General features: G+C 43.3%; 1 protein-coding gene across 2 annotated transcripts in view; it reads right to left on the bottom strand.

Moving 5' to 3' along the window:
- The window catches only part of LOC138295763 (uncharacterized), a 460,809-nt gene that overhangs the window by 190,998 nt on the left and 242,051 nt on the right, over positions 1-27,760 (bottom strand). The gene's annotated exons all lie outside the window — the stretch shown is intronic.

The following is a 27,760-nucleotide window of genomic DNA, read 5'->3' as shown; positions in this document are numbered from 1 at the left end:
AAGTCAGCAGATGGACATTCGAAAGGGGACTTTTAAAAAATCCAGAATATTGTGAGCATATGAGTAAGTGGATAACTGAATTTTTGGGGTTCAATCAGGGGTCAGCCCCAGTAGAGATTGTCTGGGACACTCTGAAAGCTGGTATTCGTGGAGAAACATTAAGCTTTAGTATTAAAAGACAGAAGGAGGCTCAAGGGAAAATAATAGAGTCCCAAGCGAAGTTGCGGTCTGCAGAAAGACAGTTGGCTATAGCTATAGAAGCCGGAGTAGATATATTGAAAGCACAGGAAGAGGTTGCCATAATAAAAGCAACAGCAAATGAGGCTATAGCCCAAAAAATAGCAGAGAAATATTTAACGCAGCGCGCACAAGGGTTTGAGTTTGGAGAAAAAGTCGGACGGCTGCTAGCGATTCGGGCAACCCAGAAAACTGCGGCCGGGGTAATTAGGGAGATCACAGACCGGCAAGGACGGGTAACATCAGAAGTGGGCGGGATCAGAAAGGTGTTCCACTGATATTATCAGGAACTTTATGATGAAACATCAGTATATTCGGATGAAGATGCTTTAGAGTTCTTGTACCCCATTAAGTTGGGAAAGCTAGATAAGGAAGACAAGGCACGCCTAGGAGAACAGATAGATGTCTCAGCAATAGAAATGGCAATAAGCAATCTGCCCACAGCGAAGGCTACTGGTCCTGATTCGATCCCTCTAGAATTTTATAAAGTTTTCAAACTACCTCTGCTTCCGGTTATGTTGGAGCTGTATACTCAGGTACAAAATGGAGGGAAAATCCCCCCATCTTGGGATCTAGCTAATATAGTTATATTTCAGAAGAAGGGAAAACCCCCGTTAAATCCAGCCTCATATCGCCCGATCACATTAATAAATAGTGATGCCAAGATATATTCAAAGATCTTGGCAGTCCGATTGGCATTGGTGATTAAAAAGCTGGTCTCTCCACGGCAACATGGGTTTATCCCAGGAAGAGATACAACCAATCATATCCAGAGAGTTTTGGCACTCTTTGATTCTACGGAAGTCGCAAAAGAGCCTATGGCGGCTGTTTTTTTTGGATGCAGAGAAGGCATTCGATCGGGTGAATTGGAAGTATCTATGGCACGTTATGGAATATTATGGGCTAGGGAAGAAATTTATTACAGCAGTAAGGGCTTTATATAGATCCCCGACTGCGCAAATACAACTAATGGGAGGACAATCTGAGACTATTTTAATTAGGAGAGGCACCAGGCAGGGGTGCCCTTGCTCTCCTCTTCTGTTTGCTTTGTATATAGATCCTCTGCTGAGACAATTGGAAGAAAATAGTAAGATTCCACCAATCCATAGGCAGGGATGGGATACCAAAGTCTTAGCATATGCAGATGATATAGCCATACTAACACCCTATCCTGATTCAGCACTGAGAGAGATTGAAGTGGTGACGAAAAAATTCGGAAGGTTTTCCAGATATCTGTTAAATGGCGCTAAGACACAGCTGTTGGCTAATCAATATACAAATATCAAAGATCCACGGAGGGTGGACCATGCACTATATTTAGGTATTAATATTACACCAAATGTAGATGAAGTTGTAAACCTAAATATAGATCCTATACTCGCCAAATTTAGAGAAGATACATGCAGATGGAATAATCTACATTTAACCATTGTAGGGCGATGTAATATGATAAAGATGATCTTCCTCCCAAAGTTGTTGTATCTATTTCGTGCTATACCATTGAACTTTGCTAACGTAAAATTTAAAGAGATTGATAGAATAATCATGAGATTTATATGGGCGTATGGCAAGTGTAGGAGATCGAGCAAATTTATGTCTCTTCCCCGTGAAAGGGGTGGGTGGTCCCTGCCGAATGTAAAATTATATCAAATGGCAGCAGCCTTTCAGCATATGCGTCCGCTACTGGGATCTGACACAGAAGGCACTATAAAGGCAGATAGCCCCAACATACCATGAGCCTGGATATTATAAGAAAACTAGGTATAAAGTCCTAGGAGCGGCTCACAAGTGCTGGCGATTATGGTATAAAAAGAAAGGATTTGGTAGATACAACTATTATACCATGATCGAGAAGAATCCATTACTTCCTGAAATATTTCATGATAGATATATGGCAAAGTGGTGTACATCAGGTATCACCAGGCTAGGAAACTTTTTCAACAACTCGGGGGTCAAGACGTTTCGAGATCTACAGGAACAGTATGGTCTACAGAAAAGGGACTTCTTCAAATATCTACAGATAAGGAACTTTTTAGGGAAAAAAACAGGGGGGATCCAGGGATTCAAAAGTAATCAACTGTTGAACGATATTCTGGCTAAGCCCAGCATAACTATTAGGTCAATTTACCCTATTTTAATGGTAGAAGAAGCAGATGATCTAGAAAAGAACAAGGAGAGGTGGAGTAAGAAGCTGGCGGATGGTAGTAATAATTTTTTGAGATCACTGGAGTTGGGATGTACTATTCTATTATCATCTTCCCTACAAGCACAGCATTACAAGACCTTGTTTGATCTGTATCATACACCAGCCCATCTCGCCAAATGGGGATGTGTGTCAGGAACAAACTGTCCAAGATGTGGGATGCATGGTGCAGATATTATACATATGATGGCTACATGTGGGGAGTTAAAAGCCTCAAGGGAAGGTATTCAATCTGTGTTGAAGGAGGTAGTGGGCTATGATCTTGTCCTTACGCCTGAGATTATGGTCTTTGGGACTGATGGCGAAATCGCTGGACCTCACAGAGCGTTTATCTTTGTAGCTATGGCGGTGTTTCGAATCTGTTTATCAACAGCATGGCTGGATCTACGACCCCCGTCCTGGCAACAATGGCTGGCTAGGCTGCTGTCTGTATATCACTTGGAGATGTCACTGTATGAACGGAAGGGGAGACAAGCCAGGAGAAAAGGGAAGATAATATGGGGTCTGTTTCAGGCTTGGATACAGGCCCATAATGATCGGGCCACTCCCTTTTGAACGAATTAATGGGCACCACTTCTAGATAGAATTTGAGGGGTGGCTAGGTTTTGTGTTTTGTAGTACGTATGATATAACTTGGCAATATTTTTTTTAACTTTTTTTTGTAAGCTTTTAGTGTATAATGACATAAGAATATATGTGTTATGTGTTTCCTTCCAATAAAAAAAAAAAAAAAAAAAAAGAACGATAGAGCTACCTTAGGAAAATGTGGAAAAAACATTTTAGTGTTTTAAGAGGACAGAGGTCATTGGGGGAACCTGATTTGATCTTTAACAAGTCTATGAAGCAATCTTTGGAGAGGGCAGGAAATTCAGATAGGATAGATGAATTCTTAATATCAAAGGGTGCGTAATTGGATGAAGAACTTATCAGTATACTATCCTGTATTAGCGTAATCTTTTCTAAAAATAAAATATTAAGATTGTCGCATAAATTCCGTAACAGAAGAAAGGGTATAGTCATCCTGTCACAGGAGTTCCCCACACAACTCTTGGAGCCTTCTGGCAGTCAGTTAAAGATTTGTCATGACGTGTTACATAAACAACAATAAGCAGGACAACAACACATATCTGTCAATACCGTTAGGCATCCAAGTAGATGACCATGTGCTGGTGCAAGACCGCCTCCTTTGAAAAAAGTTCCTAACAGTATTTCAAACCCAAGCTATAAGTTAAGATAGGCCAGCTAGGTATGATCATCACAGCTCAACAAGGTAATGAGCCTGATAATTGTAGCTTAGCCACTGACAAGGCCAGTCCTTTTTGGTCCCCATAAGGATTTTTTCCAAAACCGATACTCAAATAACCCATCACAGACACCTGTAGCGCTGCATGAGCAAATACATATGTGCAAGGAGCCTAACATCTAAAAGTCACCTTCACAGGGGCTGCATGTATCTCATTTCCTCAAGAGTTCCCCTTTGCCAAATATGCCCCACTTATCCCTATCAGTCAGATACCCATGTGCCTCTTCTCTCACACACTTAAATGGGGACTAGTGTATATGGCACATACAAACTACTCTCACACACATTTAGCCTTTTGTGCAGTGGCATCATCAATAAGATACCCCCAGCCTGCATATACATTTGCAACTTGCAGGAAGTACTAAACTAGCGTCACCATTGAGTAGGAGCCACACTCACTTCTACACATCTGCATTGCATTTACAAAAATATGATAGAGATTTAGGGCCTCATTACAAGGCTAGTGGTCACAAGACAGCCAGCCTTGCGGTACTGGTTAACTGCTGCGGCTGTGGCAGTCTGACTGCCACATTACAAGTTTGGCGGTCAGACCACCACCGGCCGCTGTCTCTGTCGGGATCCTAGATCCTGATGGGGTGACTGCGGTCTTGGTTGCAATTAGCCAAGACGGCTCTGAACTCAGCACCGCCCTGCTGATTACAACCTTGCTCTTCACCAGCCTTTTCATGGCTGTTTCACCACCATGGGGGGGCTGGCGGAGAGCAGGTGCAGGGGACCCGTACCCAGCATCATCGGAATGTGCACTGCCTGCTTTGCAGATAGTGCTCATTTCGAGGGTGCCTGACGGCCCCCTCTGTGCTATGAGATAGCACTCTGCTCCTTTAAGGGAGCCGAGTGGTATCTCCTAGCACTGTTCCTGATTTTCAGACCGGCTGGAACTCTCTATTTCAAGGTTTTTGGCAGTCAGCCAGGTCAGGCCAGTAGAAACCTTGTAATAGGGTGGGGGGGGAGGCCACCGCCATGGCGTGGCTTCCTCCCCGCAAGTTTGGCAGTCCTGCGTTGGGACAAGCAAACGCGTAATGAGCCCCTTAGCCTATTAGCTATAGCTGCCCACTTTAGTACAATGGAAACCAGGTATGAATCCCATCTTCAGCTCAATGTCCTGTGATTTTGGGAACATTCAATCTCTGTGTGCCAGAAATGAAAAAAATGTGCAACATAACTGAGTTTTGCTGTAAAACGTTCTAATGACCTAGGGTAAGGTTCATGGCAAACAAATAAAGAAAATAACAGAAAAAAAAACAAAAAAAAGGAAGTGGTGGCACCAGTGCTGGAGGCAGTGTCAGGAGCACTCATGGCTGAGGCAGGGAGGGATTGAACAGACAGGGAGGTCATGCCAGAGGGAGTCGGAAATGCACCCCAACAGGTCCCATGGGGCCTGAAGGCGCTCAAGAGGGGACTATTGCCCTTCTGAGTATGCCAAAATAACATTCAGAAAGAATGAAGGATCATATCCCTGGGCAGGGAATTCCTGGTAAGCCTGAAGAACCTGTGGACATCGATGTGGACCCTGAGGAGGAAGGTAAGGTTTAAGAGTCGGGTTCAATGACAGAGACGGACCAGATCCTTCACAAAGTGGTATCTCTAATAGATCTGGATTTAGTGAAAACTCTGTAGGGAACAGAGGAGGTCTGGGAAACATACCTCGAGAATGTGCCTGGAGGAATCACTGCCTCAGTTTTTAGGTATAAAAACAAAGGCTGCAGGGATGTTATAGTTAGTTTCACTTTTTACCCATACAAAACCATAGAAATTCAGCAGTTATATTTATTTATACTTATGTTAAGAAACTATAACTCATGGCCTAAAGTTACTTAACGGCACAAGGTTTTTTTTTTTTTGATAAGTATAACTATAACTGCTGAATTTCTATTGTTTTGGGTGGTTAAATATGAACCTAACTATAACATCCCTGTAACCTTTGGATTTTTCAGTGAATTTCTATGTTTTTATTTCTAACACAATGCAAGATATAATAATTACCATACGTTAATACACCTACCGTCGTGCACAGCTGACGGTCTAACCTGCGGCCAGGCCATGACGCCATCCCCCCCTGCATGCACCCAGACCCCTGCATAAAGCTCTTGGCCGTGCGGAGCAGTGGTTTAGTGTGTGAATTTGTTTTTTAATTGTGCTTTGAACTGCAGATTCTTCGTGAAGTTACACTTAGGGTCAGGCTGAGCACTGCAGTGGATCCATGGATCTGCCCCCAAAAATATATTTGGGCAATTTTTCCCCATGAGAGGTTTCTCAGGGACCCCTCCATGTCGCCTATGGGGTCAGGATACCTGTACCTGGCCCTTATGTGTTTGTACATTTTTTTTCTCCCTCCCCTGGCCCAAGCAACAAAAAAAAGTTGGCCACAACTTTCCTGTCAGAAGGTGGCCAGCCAATCATGGCCTTGCTTTTCGCCTGAATCTGCAGATCCCCCGCGGGTAGATCTGCGAAGGATCCATGCCCTTAGATTTCTATATATTTTCCCTTCAATAACTCCTAAACTACTGAACACATTTGCACCAAATAACAAAAAGAGATCTTTCTGGACCAAGATCTATCTTTCTGCCAAATTTGGTGTAAATCTGTTCAGCGGTTCGGGCTGTATTCATGTTCAAAAATTGCAAAATCCCCATAGACATTGCATGGGGAAGGGATCCCCTTTTTCTTGGCCCCGCTTGATGAATCATCCGAAACTTTCCAGACAGCAGCTCAAATGACTAGCGTAAGAGTTTTGAAAAATATGGGAAGATTTGTCAAATGGCGCAAAAAGTTTTTAGCAAAACCAAAAATGCTTTGTCTATGGGAAAAGTTGGTCCTAACTGTAAGTACCTACTGGCTATCTGACAATGAGGTATTGAGGATGGTGCAAAGTAGTTATATACACTTGCACTTAGTTCAAATACTGAATTCGCTTTCAGGCAATACATTGAGAGTCACTTTTAACTAGGAGGTAGTGGTGAATCTAATTTTGCAGACGCCATTACTTTCTCAGCAGGGGTATCAATGTCATACCATTCCTGCCCAGGAATGGGAAAAATGCAATTAGCTTAAAAATAAGGTTGATGAGACTTTCAAGTGAATGCTATGTCTTTTATCCCTGATAAAGAGGTGATGATGGGGAAAGCAAAAAATATTTTTGTGTCTGTATGAGAGGGTGTAGATGGGTATGAAGATGAGATAATTCCCACTGATCCAGCAGACGTTAGAGGTGAAGATGAGATCATTCCCATTGATCCGGAAGATGAGATCATTCCCATTGATCCAGCAGATGTCAGAGGTGGGAACTGGCTTGCTGGTGTGCTCAATTTTAATTGCTCTTTGGGAAACATGAGTCATCGGGTAATTAATGGTTTTAAAGTGGCTTCGTGGAGTATGGCAGGTCTCTCATGATCAAAACAAATTAGCTTATTTAAATAGTTTTGATAACAGTATTATTTATATCCAGAAAACTTTGCAAACCACATACTGTGACATGGACAACTATTATGTACTTAGCTGGCGAGCTACTCTTTCTAGGATGGGACACACTAGTGGGGGAGTATAAGTGGCCTCGTAATAGCACTACTCACTCATCCAATTTGGTCCAAGGAGTAAAAATTAGCAGGAATTATGTTTGGGTGAATCACTGCTCATGGTAAATGTATATATCCACCAATGCCTGTCACACTCTTTTGATTAAAGCACTAGCTTCATTCATACACGAGATTATGGAATGGAGGAATGTGGAAAAGTAGTATTAGCAGAAGATCTTAACTCTAAAGTGTTCAACCATGCACTGAGGTTATTTGCAGACTCAGACAGGGAAGCAGCTTTAACAATTCCCCCTGCTGTACTACGGGCAAAAACAAAAACGGATAAAAGAAGATCTTATCTTCTGGCACAAGGTTGTTTCATAGTGAATGGTAGAATGGATGATATTTGTTCTAAATCTACACATACGTCAAATAAGAGTTCTTCTATCATTGATTTTTGGATTGTCTTTTATCCAGTTTTCGGTTTAATTTATGAAATAAATGTAATGGGCATCTCTTTTAGTGACCACAAAGTCCTCTCATTTTGGCTAGAACTGCAAAGGGGAAACAGTGAGGTTTAATAAGTCCAACAGCAGAACTCACTGGAGGCCTAATAAAAGTAATACACTGCAAGAGCCATTGATTGAAATCTCTATGGATAGGCAAGCAACCTATTGAGATAACCAACGAAAATGTGATTAGTCTATGAAGCAATTTGTGGACACAGATATCCTGTCGCCTAAGATTCTCTCACATGGGAAAGGTCCCCAAACAATTGTCTCCATACACAAGGAGATAAAAGGGTTAATTAGAAGACAATCCCTTTCCATCTTAATTAAAGAGGGAAAATATTGGGCCTATTGAAAAGGAGAAGAAGAAATGGTTTCTTACCTGTAACTCCAGTTCTCTCGTAGGGGTATTTCCATGATAGTCATAAGCACTGAATAGTTCCGCGCGCCTGCGGGGACCCCGGAGCACTGTTGTGTAGTATATTCTTAAGTGCAATCATCAGCTCCTTGACAAAAAGGTCTGTGAAAAACACTTAAGAATAACAATGTGCAGCCTATGTGAACAGCTACACAGGCCAAATTGTTAGAAGAAAAAAACAGTTGTAGTGTAAATTTCACGTTTAAACCTCTATTTATTCTATAAATACATAATAAATACATTCTCATATTTTATTTACACCTCTCATGAGAATAAAACAATGTAGGGCAGTGTAGCCCATAGGCTGCCATTATACAGAATGAAAATAGAGCTGTGCCTTTAAGAAAGTAAAGTCTTCCTGTTTCCCATCATGCACAGCAAAAGGCAGTTGCCTCAGTTCTTTTTTGGAGGCTATTAACCTGACATGAAGAAAAAACAAAACATTTGTTGGAGTACCAACCTCCATAATATTCATGTTCTATGTCAACTCCACCGGGGAGGAGGGAGGGTTGCTTATGACTATCATGGAAATACCCCTACGAGAGAACTGGAGTTACAGGTAAGAAACCATTTCTTCTCTCGTAGGGGATTTCCATGTATAGTCATAAGCACTGAATAGAGTAGCAAGCCCATCCCCATAACCGCGGTGGAGTAGATATAAGAATACTGAGAAAAACATGAATCATGCAAACAAATTCTTGAGTAAAGCCTGCCCAACCTGAGCATCTGCCCTAGCGTCTGTATCAAGGCAGTAATGCTTAGTAAAGGTATGGACCGACCTCCAAGTGGCAGCCTTGCATATTTCTGCCAAAGGGACATTTCTCATCAAGGCTACAGTAGCTGCTTTCCCTCTGGTAGAGTGGGCTTTTGGCCTACCACCAAGGGATTTGTTTGCTAACTGATAACATAACATTATACATGAAACAATCCACCTGGATAAAGATTGTTTAGATGTACCCAAACCTGTTCTGATTGGGCCATAGTTAATAAAAAGCTGTTGTGATTTTCGTAAGCTTTTTGTCCTGTCCAAGTAAAATTTCAAGACTCTCTTTACATCCAGAGAGTGCAGAGTTCTCTCAGCAGGAGTAGCTGGATTCTGAAAGAAAGTCGGTAATGAAATTGTTTGGTTCACATGGAAGTCGGAGACTACCTTAGGTAAAAATTTTGGATGAGTTCTCATTACCACTTTTGCAGAATGAAAAACCGTGTAGGGTTCCTGAGCGCAAAGGGCCTGGATTTCGCTGACCCTACGCGCTGAAGTGATTGCCACCAGAAAAGCAGCTTTCCATGTGAGATGTTGCAGCGATGCCTTATGTATTGGCTCGAATGGCGGCAGCATCAGACGTGATAAGACAACGTTCAGTTCCCATGGAGGAGAAGGCTTTCTAATGGGGGGAAAAACCTTCTTTAAACCTTCTAGGAAATCCTTAATAATCGGAATCCGAAAAAAGGAAGTTTGTGAAGGACTCTTTCTGTATGCTGTGACAGCCGCCAAGTGAACTTTTATTGACGACAGTTGTAAGCCCGATTTTGCCAAACTTAACAAGTATGGCAGGATAGATTGTTCTCCACAGGAAACCGGGTCAATGTTGTTGTGTAAACACCAAATGCAGAATCTCTTCCACTTGCTTGCATAGGCTGATCGTGTGGAAGGGCGCTTTGCTTCCTTCAGAATTTCCATACAATCCTGAGGTAGGTTCAAGTGTCCATATTGCACTAGCTCAGGAGCCATGCTGCCAAACTCAACGATGAGGGGTTGGGATGAGATATCTGCCCTCTGAACTTCGTGAGAAGGTCCGGACGATATGGTAGCCTGATGTGTGGTTTGAGTGACCGGTGAAGAAGGTCTGGGAACCACCACTGGCGTGGCCACTCCGGAGCAATTAGGATCATTTTGGTCTGAACATTGGACAGCTTCTGGAGGACCGCCGGAATCAGGGGAAGCGGTGGAAAGGCGTAAAGAAATGCTCCTGACCAGCTTATCCACAGGGCATTCCCCAGTGTCCCTGGATGGTAATATCTGGAGGCGAAGTTTTGGCATTTTTTGTTTTCTGGGGTTGCGAATAGGTCTGTAGAGGGGGTACCCCAGAGTGCGAAAATGGAATGAACGACGTCGTCGTGTAGTACCCATTCGTGGTTCTCGTCCATTACCCGACTGAGGGCATCCGCTTGAACATTCTGGATGCCGGGCAGGTGAGTTGCCACTAGTGACAGGTTCCTGGCTAGAAGCCAATGCCAGATTGTCTGAGCCTCTCTGGATAAAATTCTGGACCTGGTGCCTCCTTGTTTGTTCACGTAGTACATAGTGGCCACGTTGTCTGTCTGGAGAAGGAGAGTTTCCGTTCTCAGAGAGGGAAGGAAGGCTTTGAGCGCAAGGTGGACTGCGCGAAGTTCCAGCAGGTTGATGTGATAGAGACTCTCTCTCTGTGACCACTCGCCTTGGACTCGAAGATGTTCCATGTGCGCCCCCCATCCGATCAGTGACGCATCTGTTACGATGGTTTGAGATGGGGGCCGTTGTTGGAACGGAATCCCCACCAAGAGATTGCTGGGTAAACACCACCACTTGAGGGATTGTAGGGTGTGAGGAGAAAGAAGGACTTTGTTCTCCCAATCGTCCCTCAGTTGACACCACTGATCCTCCAGGTTTTCCTGCAATGGTCTCATATGGAGGCGAGCATTGGGAACCAGATGGATACAAGACGCCATCGAGCCCAGTAGAGAAGCTATTATTCTTGCAGTGGCTTGAGGTCTTTCCTGCAGTTGTTTGCACTTCTGGAGAATCGATAACCGTCGTTCCTCCGAAGGAAACACCTTTCCTAGCCTGGTATCTACAATGGCCCCTAAGTAATGCAACCTCTGAACAGGTGTTGCTGTAGATTTCAGGAGATTGACCTGAAGACCAAGTTTTTGCAGCAGTTGTAGAGTCCATTCGAAATGTTGCTGTGTCTCGAGACAACTGGAGGCCTTTATGAGCCAATCGTCTAGATAGGGGTAGACGAATATTCGCTGTTTCCTCAAGTGGGCGGCTACTACCGCCATGCATTTGGAAAAAGTTCTTGGCGCTGATTTTAGGCCGAAAGGTAGAACTGCAAATTGGTAATGGCGTTTTCCGACAGTGAACCTTAGGAATTTTCGATGTTTCTTGGTTACTGGGATGTGAAAGTAAGCGTCGCAAAGATCTATCGCACATAGCCAGTCGCCCTGACGTAGATGTGGATAAATTTGGTGTAAGGCTAACATCCTGAATTTTTCTTTGCGAATCCATTTGTTTGCTGTCCTCAGATCTAAGATGGGACGAAACTCTTGTTTGTCTTTTTTCGGTACAAGGAAATATCTCGAATAAATCCCCTTCCCTTGCTGGCTGATGGGAACGGGTTCTATGGCTCTTTTTTGCAATAGGATATTGACCTCTAACTGTAGAGCTTCGAGATGGCGGTTGGCTGTTTTGGGTGGAACAGATGGTGGAGGACTGGTGAATCTGAGAGCGTAACCATGTCTCACAATATTCAATACCCAGGCGTCTGTTGTGATGCGTAGCCACTCGTCCAGATGATTTGAGATACTTCCCCCTACCGGAGTGGATAACGGAGGAGGGGGAAGCAAAGATTCAGGGCTTAGACGTGGGAGCCTGTCGAGTTGCCTGAGTTTGAGGTGTTGAACGACCCCTTGTCGACCTTCGCTGAGTAGAGAAACCCCTTTGATACTGCTGTTGTTGCTGTTGCTGGGGGCGCGAAGACATCCAGTGTGGCGACTGATACCGGTGGGTGAAAAGTCGTCGTTGATATGGCCGGAAAACCTTTCTTTGTTCTTTCGGTCTTTCCATCCCTACCGCTTTCAAGGTATCTAGTTCAGCTTTCATTCTAGCCATCTCGTCATCGGCATGAGAACCGAACAAGGTGGAGCCCGAGAAAGGCAGGTTTTGTATTCTCTGCTGCGCTTCAGGTTTGAGTGATGTAAGTCTCAACCATGCATGCCTTCTGAGCGCTATCCCGTGTGCATAATTGTGTGCGGATAGCACCGAAGAGTCAGCTGCAGCACTTATAATTTGGTTAGACACCATGGATCCCTCACCCACGACCTCCAGGAAATCTTCCCTTTTATCCTTAGGAAGATGTTCCGCAAACTGTATTAAAGAGTCCCAGAGGGCACGATCGTACCGCCCTAATAACGCAGTAGCGCTGGCTGCCTTCATCGTGACGGCTGCAGTAGAGCATACTTTTCGTCCTGCAGCATCTATCTTTCTGCTCTCTTTATCTGGAGGTGAAGAAGAAGATGGTGAGGTTGAATGCAGTTTCTTTGCCGCTACTATGACCACCGAATCAGGAACTGGGTCCGACCTCAAGAATAGAGGATCTTGTTCTGGTGGACGATATTTTTTAATAAGTCTGGAAGGAGCAGACTTTGTTGCGGCCGGTGCAAGGAAAATATCCATTGCTGGTTCAAGGAGACCTGGAACCAGTGGAAGCAAAGGTCTGGAAGATGTCCTGTGATGCAAGGTCTCGAAGATCACTGACGTCGATGGGGCAGGTACCGCCAGCGGGATGTTCAGCTTGGTTGCCCCTCGTACTAAGACCTCCTGGAACGTATTCACATCATCTATGGGGGACACTCTCGGGGACGGTGAGTCCGATAGGGTTGGAGAGTAGTCCCGTGTAGACGAAGAAGAACGCCTGTGATGTGAATGTTGAGATCTCTGTGGGTCATGACGGTGCCGAGAGGAAGAAGAGCGTCTAGAGGAATGTCCCGAACGTCTTACAGACCGCGTTGGAGTCCTCAAAACAGACTCTACCGGCGGAGCCGGAAGAGGCGCCGTAGGTGTTACCGGCGTCTGTGGCAATGGTGATTGTCGAGGAGAGAGTTGTGGAGACGCTGGAAGGAGGGTGATTGAAGCCGAGGATTCTGAGGTTGTATAAACCCTCCTAGGTCTTTTTGATTGTCTCGACGTCGACACACTCCTCGACGTCGAAGTACGGTGACGGCGAGTGTCCTTCGCCGTCGATTCTTCTCGCCGTTGAGAATCTCTCGACGACGACCCTCGACGTCGCCGTGATGACGGTGAACGTCTACGACGTCGAGCACCCCTCGACGTTGATCGATCTCGCCGTTTCGACGGCGAACCGGATTCAGATCTCCTCGACGTGGAACGTCCTCGCCGTGTCGACGGTGACCCAGATCTCGACGGCGAAAGTCCACGCCGTCTCGACGGCGAGCGATGTCTCTTTCTCGCCGGCGAACCACTCCTCGACGGCGAGCATGTTGGCGCCGTTCCTTGCCTCGACGTCGACGCCCTCGACGTCGTCGGAGACCTGTGCCGTTTTTGAGCCGGTCTGGTCGGAGTTATAGAGGAACCAGTGTGAGCCCTGGTAGAAGACTGACCTTCTCCTCGCTCTGTGGTAGAATGACCACTTTTCCTCCTGTCCTCTTTCGCCTGGAGTCGGATCTTCTCCCTGTCACGAAGGGTCCTTCTGGAGAAGGTTTTGCAGATGTCACACGACTCCGGTTTGTGGCTGGATGGAAGGCAAATTATGCAGACCCGATGTGGATCTGTTTTGGCCTTTTTTCTGCCACAAGAAGGACATTTGTCAAACAGTGAAGGCATTTCTGAAGTAGAAAAACCTCAAAATTCTGTCAGAATCTAACAGAAAAAAGCAGAAAATTATCACTCAATGTTAAAAACGTCGAGTGAAAATGAAATTCAAAAGATTTTAAATGAATTTCTGTCACAAAAGGATTTTGTGAGGTAGAGCTCAATGCTTCAGGGTCCTGTCAGAAAGGAGCCGGAAAAAAGAACTGAGGCAACTGCCTTTTGCTGTGCATGATGGGAAACAGGAAGACTTTACTTTCTTAAAGGCACAGCTCTATTTTCATTCTGTATAATGGCAGCCTATGGGCTACACTGCCCTACATTGTTTTATTCTCATGAGAGGTGTAAATAAAATATGAGAATGTATTTATTATGTATTTATAGAATAAATAGAGGTTTAAACGTGAAATTTACACTACAACTGTTTTTTTCTTCTAACAATTTGGCCTGTGTAGCTGTTCACATAGGCTGCACATTGTTATTCTTAAGTGTTTTTCACAGACCTTTTTGTCAAGGAGCTGATGATTGCACTTAAGAATATACTACACAACAGTGCTCCGGGGTCCCCGCAGGCGCGCGGAACTATTCAGTGCTTATGACTATCATGGAAATCCCCTACGAGAGAACTGGATTAAAAGCCATCTTAAAAAAGCAGGACTGTGACCACAAATGGATAGTTCTAAGAGAAGCTGTCATTCATAAAGATCTGCAGAAATCTACGGAGATTATTTCCAGGTGTTGTGGTAATAGAGTTAGATCACTTTCAGTTCCAATTAGTGACAATGGATGGGTTAAGTATATTTCTGAGCTTTATGCCCCTAACCATAACGAAGAGATTTTCTATCTCCCTTTTATTATCCCTTTTTCAAACTCACAGTCGATATATGGCTCCCAACAACTGAACAAACAGAACGTTTTATTTGGGGAGTTAGAACTTCAGCGGAATGGGCACGGATGAGATCCCTATTTCAGTAATAAAAAGAGAATCCACACTGTAATCAGTTTTTTTAACTCCAATGTTTGAATACTGTTGCCAACGTTGTGTAATCCCTACATCCAGGACAGGGAGTGTTATAGTTCCACTACATAAAAAATGAATCACGAAACCAGCCCCACGATTGCAGGCAAATTGCTTTACCTAAGTGGATGAGGAAAAATAATTCCAAATGAACAAACTAGTTTCAGGAAAAAATATTGAACATTAGTTAATATTGCAGTTCTTCAAATTGGCAACTTGCTGCAATTAATCATTGCCTTACACTCATCGACTTGTTGCCAAGTTCATTTAGGGGTGACCGGGGCTTATTATCCGCAATCTATACAAATAATGGGCTGAAACAGGGATGTCTTTTGCCCCTGTATTGCTCTCTATATATATCTATGACTTGCTTCGGTTTTTCTATGGCAGCATGCGAGATTCCCCAAACATAGGGGGTCATCCCCTGCTATGTTTGTTATACGCAGATAACATCATGGAATCTGTCGCTTCTTTATGTTGCTATGAATGAATACACACCCTTTGAAATCCTTAACCACTAATTGGTCAAGGACACAAGTTAATGATACAATATATACAAACGTTTAGATTTTTTTAAATGTTTTTTAAATTTGCAATAAAGTGGAAAGTATTTATGAAATGCGGTTAAATTATACTGTGGACGTCTTTTGAGAACCAAATATTGAATAGAGAAAATTAACTGTTTGACAAACGCACCTGTTGTTTGTTTGGGATCCCATCCTTGTGCCTCTCAGCTGCGTCTTTTTGGGGGTGGGACTATGTCCCCCAGCAGCCACTGTCAGAGCCAGGAGAAGGGAGAAGGAGCCACGTGCTATAAAGCCCCTTTTAAGTACCGGAGTGTGGGATGTGCCCGGGCCAAACCGGGCCTGTCTTTGTCATTACCCGGAAGAGGGTGGGCTGGCCCACCGCTTTGGATGATTTTCACAAGGTACGACTTGTAAATTTATTTGCTCATTCATTGGCTAACTGAGGGCACCTGCCGGAGGATGGGAAAATGAAAGGCCTGCTCACCAGCAAAGGGTGGGAATACCCTTAATACACTTGATGGCTTTATTAGGAAGGCTGTTGGAGCTATAGATAAAGAGACTGCACATGTAGAACAACGGCTACTGGCTACCTTTGCTTCAACTTCTGGGTTATTAACAGCTCCTGAATTATTGCCTCAGACTGAGACTGGGAGTGTTACCAACTCAGTTTACAATGCAGTATCCTATATAAGTGTGGATATGGGGATTATCCCTCTGGATGAACCTACGGATCACAATTGTATTGTATTGTAATCGTATTTATATAGCGCTTACTACCCCTGATGAGGCGTCGAACCGCTTTTCGGTGAGTAGCACGCTACTCTGGAACCCAACAAGAATTAGTGCTGGATTAGGATCGGGAAATAATGAGTACAGTTTTAGTATTATTATGAGTTAATTTGAGCCGCAGATATGAGAGTTTGTTAGTTAGATTGACTGGAGTAATGGAGGGGTGGAGGAGGAAAGAAATCCAGAAGTGTTAATTGGGAGTATATTCTTAATTTACTCAACCCAAAGGCTTGGGATGAGTAAAAGGGGATGGAGGAGGCAAGAGTATGTGGAAGTGTTAGGGAGAGCATAGTAGCAGGGTGAGATAAATGTGGGAGAATTTAGTAGGGTTGTGTGGGAGGTCACGGTAGTAGAGTGAGGTTTGGTGAGTTGGATGTGGAAGCGGAGGGAAGACCTTAGGCAGAGTTATTTAGGAGATGAAAGTAGTAGAAAGGATTTGGGATGAGTCAGAGTGAGAATGGAGGATAGTTTGATAGAGACATGACATATGATGATTGGTAGATAAGTGTGATATGATGAGAGCAGGAATTCATAGATATCTAGTATAACAACCCACCCAGGAGCCATGCAATGACCCACAAACATGCCAAGCACAGAAACAACATATATACATACATATATATATATATATATATATACATACACACACACATGAATACACACACATATGCACATACAATACATAATTAGAACCATGGGTAAAATATACCTGGTCAAACAGGTTTAAAGAGTGTGTGTGTATTTTATTGTTATGACATAGTAGCGATACATATTTTCTAAAGAAACTATACATAATTAGAAATATACACATAATCTGAAAAAAATATTTATCAACATAGGCATATGCAGTTCATAGTTGTTTGAATGTGGTGGTTATGAAGGAAAGAGCCAACTCTTGAGTAGTTTTCTGAAGACAAGAAAGTTATCTGTGGCTCTTATAGTTGGAGGTAATGAATTCCATAGTTTGGCTGCTTGAGCGGAGAAGGATGTACACCCTATAGTCTTTTTCTTGTATGGTGGTGTTCTAAGGCGGGGTGCCAATCTTGAGCTGAGGTTTCTTTGTTGGATGTATTTGGTTATTTTGTTTCTGATAAAAAGCGGTCCTGTTCTATGTATAGCTTTATGGGTGATACCAAGCAGCTTGAAAGTGCATCTTCTGGCAACAGGTAACCAGTGTAGTGCTCTCAAGGCAGGGGAGATTTGGGCTTGCAGCTTTACATGTAATAGTAGCCTGGCTGCGGAATTCTGGATACGTTGTAGTTTTTTCATAACAGATAGAGATGATCCATGAGAGAGGCCATTGGCATAATCCAGTTTGGATAGTACAAGTGAGATAGTAGCTTGCACCTTGTGTGGAAATCCGAGGTGGGGGAAGATGCGTCGTAAAGTCTTCAAGGTGATGAAGCTTGTTCGTGCTAATTTGTCCACTTGGGCATTCATAGTTAACTTGGAATCCATGGTGATTCCTAGGTTTTTAACTTCCTTGGATAATTGAGGAGGTGGTCCGAGATCGTCAGGCCAGACGCACAGAGGGTCATAATTTTTCCAGTCACCACATATGAGTATTTCTGTTTTGGAGGTATTTAGTTTGAGATGGCTCCAGGTCATCCACTGATCAATGGCTCTAAGGCAACTCAATATTTGTGAGTTTTCAATGTTTTTGGGGCATTCTAATTTAAGTAGTATTTGTGTGTCATCTGCATAGTTGTAGCATGTGAGATGGAAATCATTGATCAGCTCTGGTAAAGATATCATGTAGATGTTGAAAAGCAAAGGTGAGATGATTGACCCTTGGGGGACCCCTGCTTTTGTGAGGTAGGGTTCGGATGAGAAGGGGGGGCGATTGGATGATATTTGATCTTTTTTGAAGATAGGAAGTAATCCAGTCGCGAGCAATGCCTTGTATGCCGGCTTCGTCGAGTCTTTGAATTAGGGTGTCATGGTCAACCGTATCAAAGGCAGCTGAGAGGTCCAAGAGAAGTAGTGCAGCAACTCCATTTCAGTCGACTGTGTTTTTAAGATCATCCCAGATTGCTATGAGTGCCGATTCAGTGCTTCTTCCTGGGCGGAATCCAGTTTGAAAGTCTGAAAGTATAGAATTGTCTTCAATTAATTGTGACATCTGGGCGAATGCTGCTCTTTCTATCAATTTGCTCAGGAAAGGTCCATTTGTGATTGGTCTGTAGTTGTTGGGGTCTTGCGGGTCTAGGTTTGTTTTCTTTAATAATGGTTGTATGTATGCCTTTTTCAGGTCTACAGGAAAAGTTCCTTAAGTTAAAGAGTTGTTGATGATTCTTCTTACAGGTGTGGTAGCAGAAGTAGATAGAAGAATGTTCTTGAAGATTTGTGGTGGGCAAGGGTCAGTAGGGCAACCAGAAGGTCTGCTTGCTTTGACCAAATCCATAAATTCATCCTGGGATATTTGTTTGAAGGACTGTAGAGGTTGGGTTGGTTTATTCTTAGAGGGTATTTTCGGAAAGGGGTTGGTGCTGAAGTTTTTCTTCTGTTTTAAATAGGAGTCCAATGTGTCTGCCTTGTTTGTGTAGTTAGTTGCCAATTTGTCTGTGAAATCTTGAGTAGTGGGATGGCTTCCTTCCATGCATGTAGGTTTTCGAAATTCATTGAGAATTTTATAAAATTCCTTGGTTGTAGATTGAGCATTTTGAATTCTGTCTGAGTAGTACCTTTTTTTTTTTTTTAGCTTTTTTGATTGATGATTTGTATATCCTGTTAAATTTGTGTAGCTGCAATTTATCTTGACTGTTGTTTGTTTTGAGCCAGGTCTGCTGCAATTTTCTGATTTGTTGCTTTATCTTTTTAAGTTCTGTGTTTCTCCAAGGTGTTGGCTTTCTTTTGTTGTGTTTAGTTTTTCTGAGTGGTATTAGGATATCAAAAGTTTCCTGTAGTCACTCATAAAGTTTTGGCACAGAATTAATTGTATCTAGATCTGTGTTGGATGTTAGTTGTGTTTCTAAGTCATCCAAATTTAGTTTGCTCCATGGTCGATAGGTGTATGTATGTAAGTAGTTGTGGGGTGAGTTGATTTGTGGAGTTGTATGTGGGAAAGTTTTCAAATGGTGGTCTGACCAAGTGATTGGCGTGATGCTATGAATAGTAACTAGTTCAGGCTTAGCAAAAATGACATCTAGGATGTGACCAGCGATGTGTGTGGGATTGTGTACAATCTGATGTAGGTTCAATGCGACTAGGCCAGTGGTGATAGCTTTTGGATGGGGCATATTGGGTTTGTCAAACCAAATGTTTAGATCCCCAAGAATGCATAGGTTGGAGTATAGTGTAATAAGGTTTGAGACTGTGTCTAGAAAAGCATCTGGGAATGTGGAGTTGTTAGGTGGAGGTCTGTAAAGGAGGAGAAAGTTACAGGAGGAAGTGGGAGTAGGGTGGCATCTGGTAAGGAGGGCTTCACAACCTTGTATGGAGATGTTGTCTGTTTTACTGAGGTTCAATGCCTGTTTGAATATAATAGCTAGTCCACCTCCTCTCTTGCCTATACGGTTTTGTGTGATGGTTTGATAGCCTGAAGGAACAACTTTGTACAACACTGGGGCCATGTCATCTCCCAACCAGGATTCAGTTATGAATAGTAAGTCAGGTTGTGTGCCTGTGAGCAGGTCGTAGATGTGGTGCTTGTTTTTTTAGAGTGATCGAGCATTTATGAGCTGGCAGTTTAGAAAAGGTGTGTTAGTGGTAGTGTTGTTTTGTTTAGGAGAAGGGTAAGTAGGATAATGCCGATTTATCGTTTGGTGATGATCTTCAAGCTAACAATAGTGTGATAACCGTTTCCCCCCAGTGTCTGTGTCTGTAGCTAAAACAAATGAAAAGAAGTCCAATCATATCACTATTAACGCAGACCTCTGTCCTACTGTGAGCAAGGGCTTTTCCCACCCTGAGTTTTTGAATTGCTTGAAGGAGTTGCTGGAGAATTTGTGAGCACTCATTATTAAATGTTTGGGATTGATTGAAGATTCTCTACGTACACTAAGTTTGTGCCAACCCTGGGGTAAAGGCATTGGAAACTTGAGTTTTATATAACAGTTCAAGAAGTCTGCCCAAAGGGATTATACTGCAACTGCTAATAATAATAGAGACCCGGGCTCAGGCCGCAATATGGCACAAAGTCATAAACAACACAAATTTTGCCCCTCCACTATGGCATCTGCAATCGTCAGGACACCTGATATTCTTTATGTATCTGATGCTGGTCCACAGTGGCCAGAGAGGGAGGTCTTAGTTTGCGCCAGGCAGTTAAAGCCAGGATGGAATTACTCAAGCCCAATGTTACAGAGCTGTGTAACTAACATGCAAGGAGATGTTTGTCTTGCCCTGTGCCTTTTGACTTCAGATCAAGAGAGGAACAATGTGATCCTGGGGAGCCTAAACAATATAACAATTAATATACTACCAGCCTGCTGTCCGTATGTTGCTATAACAGTGAATAGCCCGCTTCTGTCCCCTGGCGTAACTGAAACACCGGAACAAACGCCCAGTAGCTAAAGCTAATCAAATTCTGATGACGAGACGAGTGGGATGGATTGGCCCTGCAGAAAGGTCGTATAAGAGAGACTGTATCATTATTAATTTTAGACGTCCAAGTCAAGTGGGAGAGGTGCTGGCGAGAGCAGGGTCATTCACCCCTATTGGTAATAACATCGCACTTCTCCCCTTGGGTTTCTTTTACAGACATATTAATTGTGGCCCACATCATTCCAGTTGTTGGTTGCAAAGACATTATAACTCCCATTCTTCTGCTCCTATTATCCCATTCTCAAATAGGTTCCCTGTTTTGGGCTCTTTGCAGGAAAATGACAGACCATTAGTCACTCAGGTTTTAACCCCTTCTAGGTCAACTGGTTGTGCCATGGGCCCTTATTGTTATAGGGTGAATGTTCTCTAGGTGGTGGCCCTTGTTCTCAACTGATACAGGAAGATGTAATTATAGGGTAAATGGAAATATGGTGGTTTCAGAGCCCCTGGATGCCGCATTGATCAACAAAGCAGAGCCATACCTACCTAATGTTTGTTTGGAGCAGGGATGTAGTAGGCAGAATATGTCTTACCATTTTACATCCTAGAATGTCTATGGGATCCGAAGTAAACTTGACTCTCCAGACTGGCTTAATATTATTTCAGCTTCCGGTATTATCTGTCTACAAGAGACTTGGGAGGTCATTACAACCCTGGCGGACGGTGTTAAAGTGGTGGTAAGACCGCCAACAGGCTGGCGGTCTTTTTTTTGGAATTATTACCATGGCGGTTACTGCCATGGTCATCCGCCGCTTCTCCGTTCCGCCAGCTGGGCTGGAGACCTGGGTCTCCAGCCCAGCGGCCGTGACAATACCGCCGCCGGTATTGTGACCCGGCTTACCGCCGTGGATTTCCAGCTGTAGGAACCGCCATGAAATACATGGCGGTAAGCACTATCAGTGCCAGGGAATCCCTTCCCTGGCACTGATAGGGGTCTCTCCCACCCCCCACCCCCACCCGACTCCCTCCCCTACACCCCCCACCACCTCTGCCACCCCCCAAAGGTGGCAGGACCCCCCTCCCCACCCGACATTACCTTACACATACACACCTGACACGCACGCAGGCACCACCAACACACATACACGCACACACACCGACATACATGCCAACATCCACACACACAGTCAGACCCGCATACAGACATACACGCACTCATTCCCAAAACACGCACCACCCCCGCAGGCATACACGCACTCACACACCCCCTCTACATACACCCACGCACACCCCCATGCACCCACACAACACCCTCCCACCCCCCTCCCCTGACAGACAATCGACTTACCTGTTCCGTCGATCCTCCGGGAGGGGACGGGAGCCATGGGGGCAGCTCTGCCGACACCACACCGCCAACAGAACACCGCCACGCAGAACCACAGGACGTGATTAGCTGGGCGGTGTTCTGTTGGCGTGGCGGTGGAGGTGGAGCAACCTCCACTTCCCCGACGCCCGTCACTATGGCTGTTGGCGGCTCTCTGTCGGAAAAACGACGTAGAGCTCCCAACAGTCATAATACGCTGAGCGGAAAACCGCCACCACTGGCGGTCTTCAGCACGGCGGTCCCTCAGCGGTCTTGTGAAAAGACCGCCGAGGTTGTAATGACCCCCTTGGTGTATTAACCCCCCAATTCAAATAGAAGGGGTTATGTATTTTTTTTCTGGATGCCACTCCTTCCCCTTCTGGCCGTGCAAAAGAGGGCTTGCAGATACTGGTGTTAAATTTGCTATCAGTCACAATAAGGAAGGTGGTTCCTGTTTTATCTTACGCATTGCTTCTTTGACTGACTCCAAAATGGGGGCCAGAACTGATTGTGGTTAGTTACTACAATAATGTTTTTTGCTACTAGGACTAATGTCCATTTCGTTAGATGCTGGAATTGAGTCACTACTAAAACTAGTCCATTCTAGGTACATGAATCTCTGCGCTGGAGATTTTAACATCCAGATGTACCCTTACTCTGCTAGATGGGTGTGTGGGTTAACCGATGTTATAAGAGATTGAATCCTTCATTTTCGTCATACTGAATTATGGGTCAGTTTTGAATATATACATTTTTAAATATGATCTTGTCCTATTGGGAAGTTGTGATGTAGACAATGACTTTTCTATTCCCGCTTTCATTGGTAGAGATGCCCATTCTATTATTGATCATGCATTGGTCGCTCGTTATGCAATGAATCTAATAAGGTCTATAGCTATTCCCAACAGCAACTAGCAATCATAACCCAGTGGTGTTTTCTGTGGTATCACTGGAGTATGAGACTGTTGGGGCTACTCCCGTTACAAATATTGCACTGATTAGGCTGAACGGTGAAAAATTAAATAGACCAGGATTAATCTTGAGACAGTCTTACAAGAATTACTGACTACAAACCGAGCTGATTTTAATTTTTGTCTTGGTGAACTGGTGGACCACAATAACATGTTAGATGCCTTTAAAACCATTATAGAGTCATTAAACCAACTACATACATGCCCCTCTCTTTATGGGAAGGGTACTAAGCAGGGCTGGTACTCGGGAATCCAGACTGTTGAGGGATGCATTACACAGTTCACCTAGAGACCATTTGGTTATTAAAATCTTACGCAATACCTACAATCAGGTAATACCTGTTAGGAAAAAGGAACTTCAGGAGGAAGCCTGGTTTAATCTAGTGAAAGCTTCTGAGACAAAAGGATCTGAAATTGTTTTGGTCTCCGGTTAATGCACCCTTTTTAAAAGATGACTCAATACCGAACTTAATTCATGTGTACCCTGTGAGGCATGGGTTACTCATTTTTCGGACATCTTTGCCTTTTTGCAGAGGGATGTGAATATAGTGACTGGCCAGGGGTACTACTGTAAGAATTATTACCGATTGTGTATTACTTTGGAGAAGGTACTCTTTGCTACTGACATTAGTGCTGTTAGGAAGGCCCCAGGACCAGACGGGACACCCGCTGATGTGTTTAAAGCCCAAAAGGAGTTGTGGGACCCTATTTTAACTAGAGTGTTCAACTTGGCAGTTGAAGACTCCATCTCTGATTCTTGGGCTGTCTCAATTATAGTCCCTATGTTTAAAAAAGGCAATAAAGCAGATCGTAAATTATATCGACCCATTTCTATTATGGACTCCTCAGTTAAACTTATGGGCAAGGCTGTCCTATGTAGGTTGGAGGAATGGGCCGAGAATAATTCTATTATAACAGAGGATCAATATGGGTTCAGGAAAGGCCTAGGACAGTGGAACAGTGGATTAACCTGGAGTTACTCATAGGGAAATACACCAAAGCCAAGGAGGGGTATTTATACTTAAGCTTTGCTGATCTTAGTAGCGCCTTTGATCTTGCTGACCCCTGGATCCTTTGGGCTATGCTAACATCTTTGAATGCCCGACTGAAATAGTTAATTTCCTTGCGTGATTATATGAGAACCTACCTTCAATGTTTCGTTATGACCCGAGTAGGTCAGAGTCAACTCTGTTTAAAGTTAGGACATGCATTAGACAAGGTTGTGTGCTGGCCTTGTTTCTTTTCTTGCTTTTTGTTTATGGGGTAGAGGATGCCTTTTGATCTCTGCAGGCCAACATGCACATGGTGGTGGGTCAGCCGGTTCTAGTTTTAATATATGCCAATTACACTTTTTTTTTATCATCAAGGACACCAATTGGCCTATATAGGCTGATGGACGCTTTTGCAAGTTTTATGGAGTCTAGCGATATGAAGATCAATAAGGCAAAGACATACACTATGGTTTGTGTAAGGAAGCCTAAGAAATGTAAGACATTTGTTATTGGGGATACCCTCACGACTACACAGATAATACAAATTCTGACCAATCTGTACTTCTAAAATCTCACTCTTCACAAACATCTACCAGAAGCACCTCAACACAGCACCATTCATTCACCCGTCTCTCATCCATTGCACAATTTAGAGCCTTTCATTAGGATCCACATGCTCCACCACTCCTAACCCAGACTCCTTCCACACAAAACAGACACAAACAAAATAAACAACACGTCACTCTTAACAACTTCACATCCCCTTTTCTATTAACCAATAAGGCTACTTTACAAAAAAACTACACTCATCATGCCACTCTCAGCCACCAAGTCCACCACCAATACACGCAGACCCAACAAAATGCCTCCTAAGCCTGCTGGAAGAGGAACACTATATAGAAAAACAGGACTATTGTGACCCTCAGGCAGTTATCACACTTAACAACAAACCTGCTACAAGCTCTAAATATACTGCTCAACCTTCTCCAAAACAACACTGCCACAAACACACATTTTCTAAACTGCCTGCTCATAAATGCTCGATCACTCTAAAAAACTCAAGCACCACATGGACGACCTGCTCAATGACCCACAACCTGACTTACTATTTGTAACAGAATCATGGTTGGGAGATGACATGCCCCCAGTGTTCCATGAAGCCATTCCTCCAGGCTATCAAACCATCACAAAACTGTTTAGGCAAAAGAGGAGGTGGACTAGCTATTATATTCAAACAAGCAATAAATCTCTGTAAAACAGACATTTCCACACAAGGTTGTGAGGCCCTCCTCACAACTTTCTCCTTCTTTACAGACCTCCACCTAACAATTCAACATTCCCAGACACTTTTTTAGATACAGTCTCAAACCTTATAACATTATCTCAAACGTATGCATTCTTGGGGACCTAAACATTTGGTTTGACAAACCCAATATGCCCCATCAAAAAGCTTTCATCACTTGCCTAGTCACACTGAACCTACATCAGATTGTACACATTCACATACACATCACTGGACACATCCTAGATGTCATTTATGCAAACCCTGAACTAGTTACCGGTCAAAGCATCACTCCAATCACATATGGTCAGCCCACCATTTAGTAACTTTCTGACATAAAACACCACAAATCAACACACCCCATAGCATCTTGCATACATGCATCTATCGACCATGTAACAAACTCAATTTTGAAGACTTGGAAACACAACTAACAGCCAGCACAGATCTAGACACAATTAATTCTGTTCCAAAACTTTATGAGTGGCTACAGGAAGCTTTTGATATCCTAATACCATTCAGAAAAACTGAACAGGACAACCAACATCTTGGAGAAACACAGAACGTAAAATGATAAAGCAACAGATGAGAAGGCTGCAACGGACCTGGCTCAAAACAAACAACATTCAAGTCAAACTTCAGCTACACAAACTTAACAGATTCTACAAATCATCAATCAAAAAAGCTAAAAAATGTACTACTCAGACAGAATTCAAAATGCTAAATCTGCAACTAAAGAATTTTATAACATTCTCAATTAATTTTGAATACCTAAATGCATGGAGGGAAGTCATCCCACTACTCAAGATTTCACAAAAAAACTGGCAACTGATTACACACCCAAGGCAGACACATTGTACTCCTATTTAAAACAGACGAAAACATCAGCATTAACCCCTTTTGTAAAGTCCCCTCCAAGAGTAAACCAACCCAGCCTATCACAAGGTGAATTTATGAATTTGGTCCAAACAAGCAGGCTTTCCAGCTGCCGTTCTGACCATTGTTCACAACACATCTTCAACAACATTCTTTTATCTACTTCTGCTGCCACGTCTGTAAGAAGACTCATCAATAACTCTCTAACTACAGTGCTTTTCCTGAAGACTTGAAAAAGGCATACATACGCCCGTATTTAATGAAAACAAACCTAGACTCGCATGAACCCAACAACTACAGACCAATTACAAATGGACCTTTCCTGCGCAAACTGATAGAAAGAGCAGCATTCGCCCAGATGTCACAATTAATTGAAGACAATTCCATACTTTCCGACTACCAAACTGGATCCCGCCCAGTAGGAGGCACAGAATCGTCCATTATAGCAATCTGGGATGATCTTAAAAGCACAGTCGACCGCAATTGAGTTGCTGCACTACTTCTCTTGGATCTCTCAGTTACCCTTAATACTGTTGACCATGACAACCTAATTCAAAGACTCCACGAATTCGGCATAGAAGGGGTCTGCGCTCGACTGGATTACATCCTACCTTCAGAACATAACTAATATTATCTATTCTCCCCCCTCTCGCTCAAACCCTACCTCACAAAAACAGGGGTTCCCCAAGGATCAATCATCTCACCTATGCTTTTCAACATCTACATGATGTCATTACCAGAATTGATCAATGACTTTCAACTTACATGCTACAATTATGAAGATGACATACAAATAGTACTTAAACTGGAATGCCCCAAAGACATAGAAAACTCACAAATCTTCAGTTGCCGCAGAGCCGTTGATCAGTGAATGACTTGAAGCGTTCTCAAACTGAATACTTCCAAAACAGAAATACTCACATGTGGCGACTGGAAAAATTATGACCCAGTGTGCGCCTGCCCTGACGATCTGGGACCACCTCAACAAGTATCCAAGGAAGTTAAAAACCTTGGAATTACCATGGACTCCAAGTTAACAATGAATGCCCAAGTGGACAAATTAGCACAATCAAGCTTCATCACCTTGAAGACTCTGTGACACTTCTTCCCCCACCTCGGATTCCACACAAGTGCAGGCTACTATCTCTATTGTACTATCTAAATTGGATTTTGCCAATGGCCTCTACTATGGATCATCTCTATCTATTATGAAAAAACTACAACGTATTCAGAACTCAGCTGCCAGGGTACTAATACATGTAAAACCACAAGCCCACATCTGCCCTGCCTTGAAAGCACTACACTTGCCCGATTTGAGGAAGCGATCATCAGTTTTGATCCCTTGTCCCTGTGATGATGTATCAGCACAAAGCACTTTATTTTATTCAGAGATTTTTATGAAGCTGTGGGAAGGAAATTTTTAAGACCTATTTTTATTGTACAAGATATTGGGAACTAAAAGGCAGCTGTTAGTTATATTTTTGCACTTGAAAATCCACTTGTTTGCTTTAGTACTGCACTTAACATTCGGGGAGCGATACAAATGAGGAAATATCTATTGCCATTATAATTTAAGGATCAAGGGCCAGAAAATGTTTTGGTTTCTTTGTGTTGGATGTTTTTCTTTTTTTTTATATCCTACATTTTGTGTGTTGATTGTTGTATTG

This window comes from Pleurodeles waltl, chromosome 5, assembly GCF_031143425.1.
Source record: "Pleurodeles waltl isolate 20211129_DDA chromosome 5, aPleWal1.hap1.20221129, whole genome shotgun sequence".
Taxonomy (NCBI): Eukaryota; Metazoa; Chordata; class Amphibia; order Caudata; family Salamandridae; genus Pleurodeles; species Pleurodeles waltl.
The sequence above is the reverse complement of the archived record's forward strand: the minus strand, read 5'-3'. Positions and strand labels throughout refer to the sequence as shown.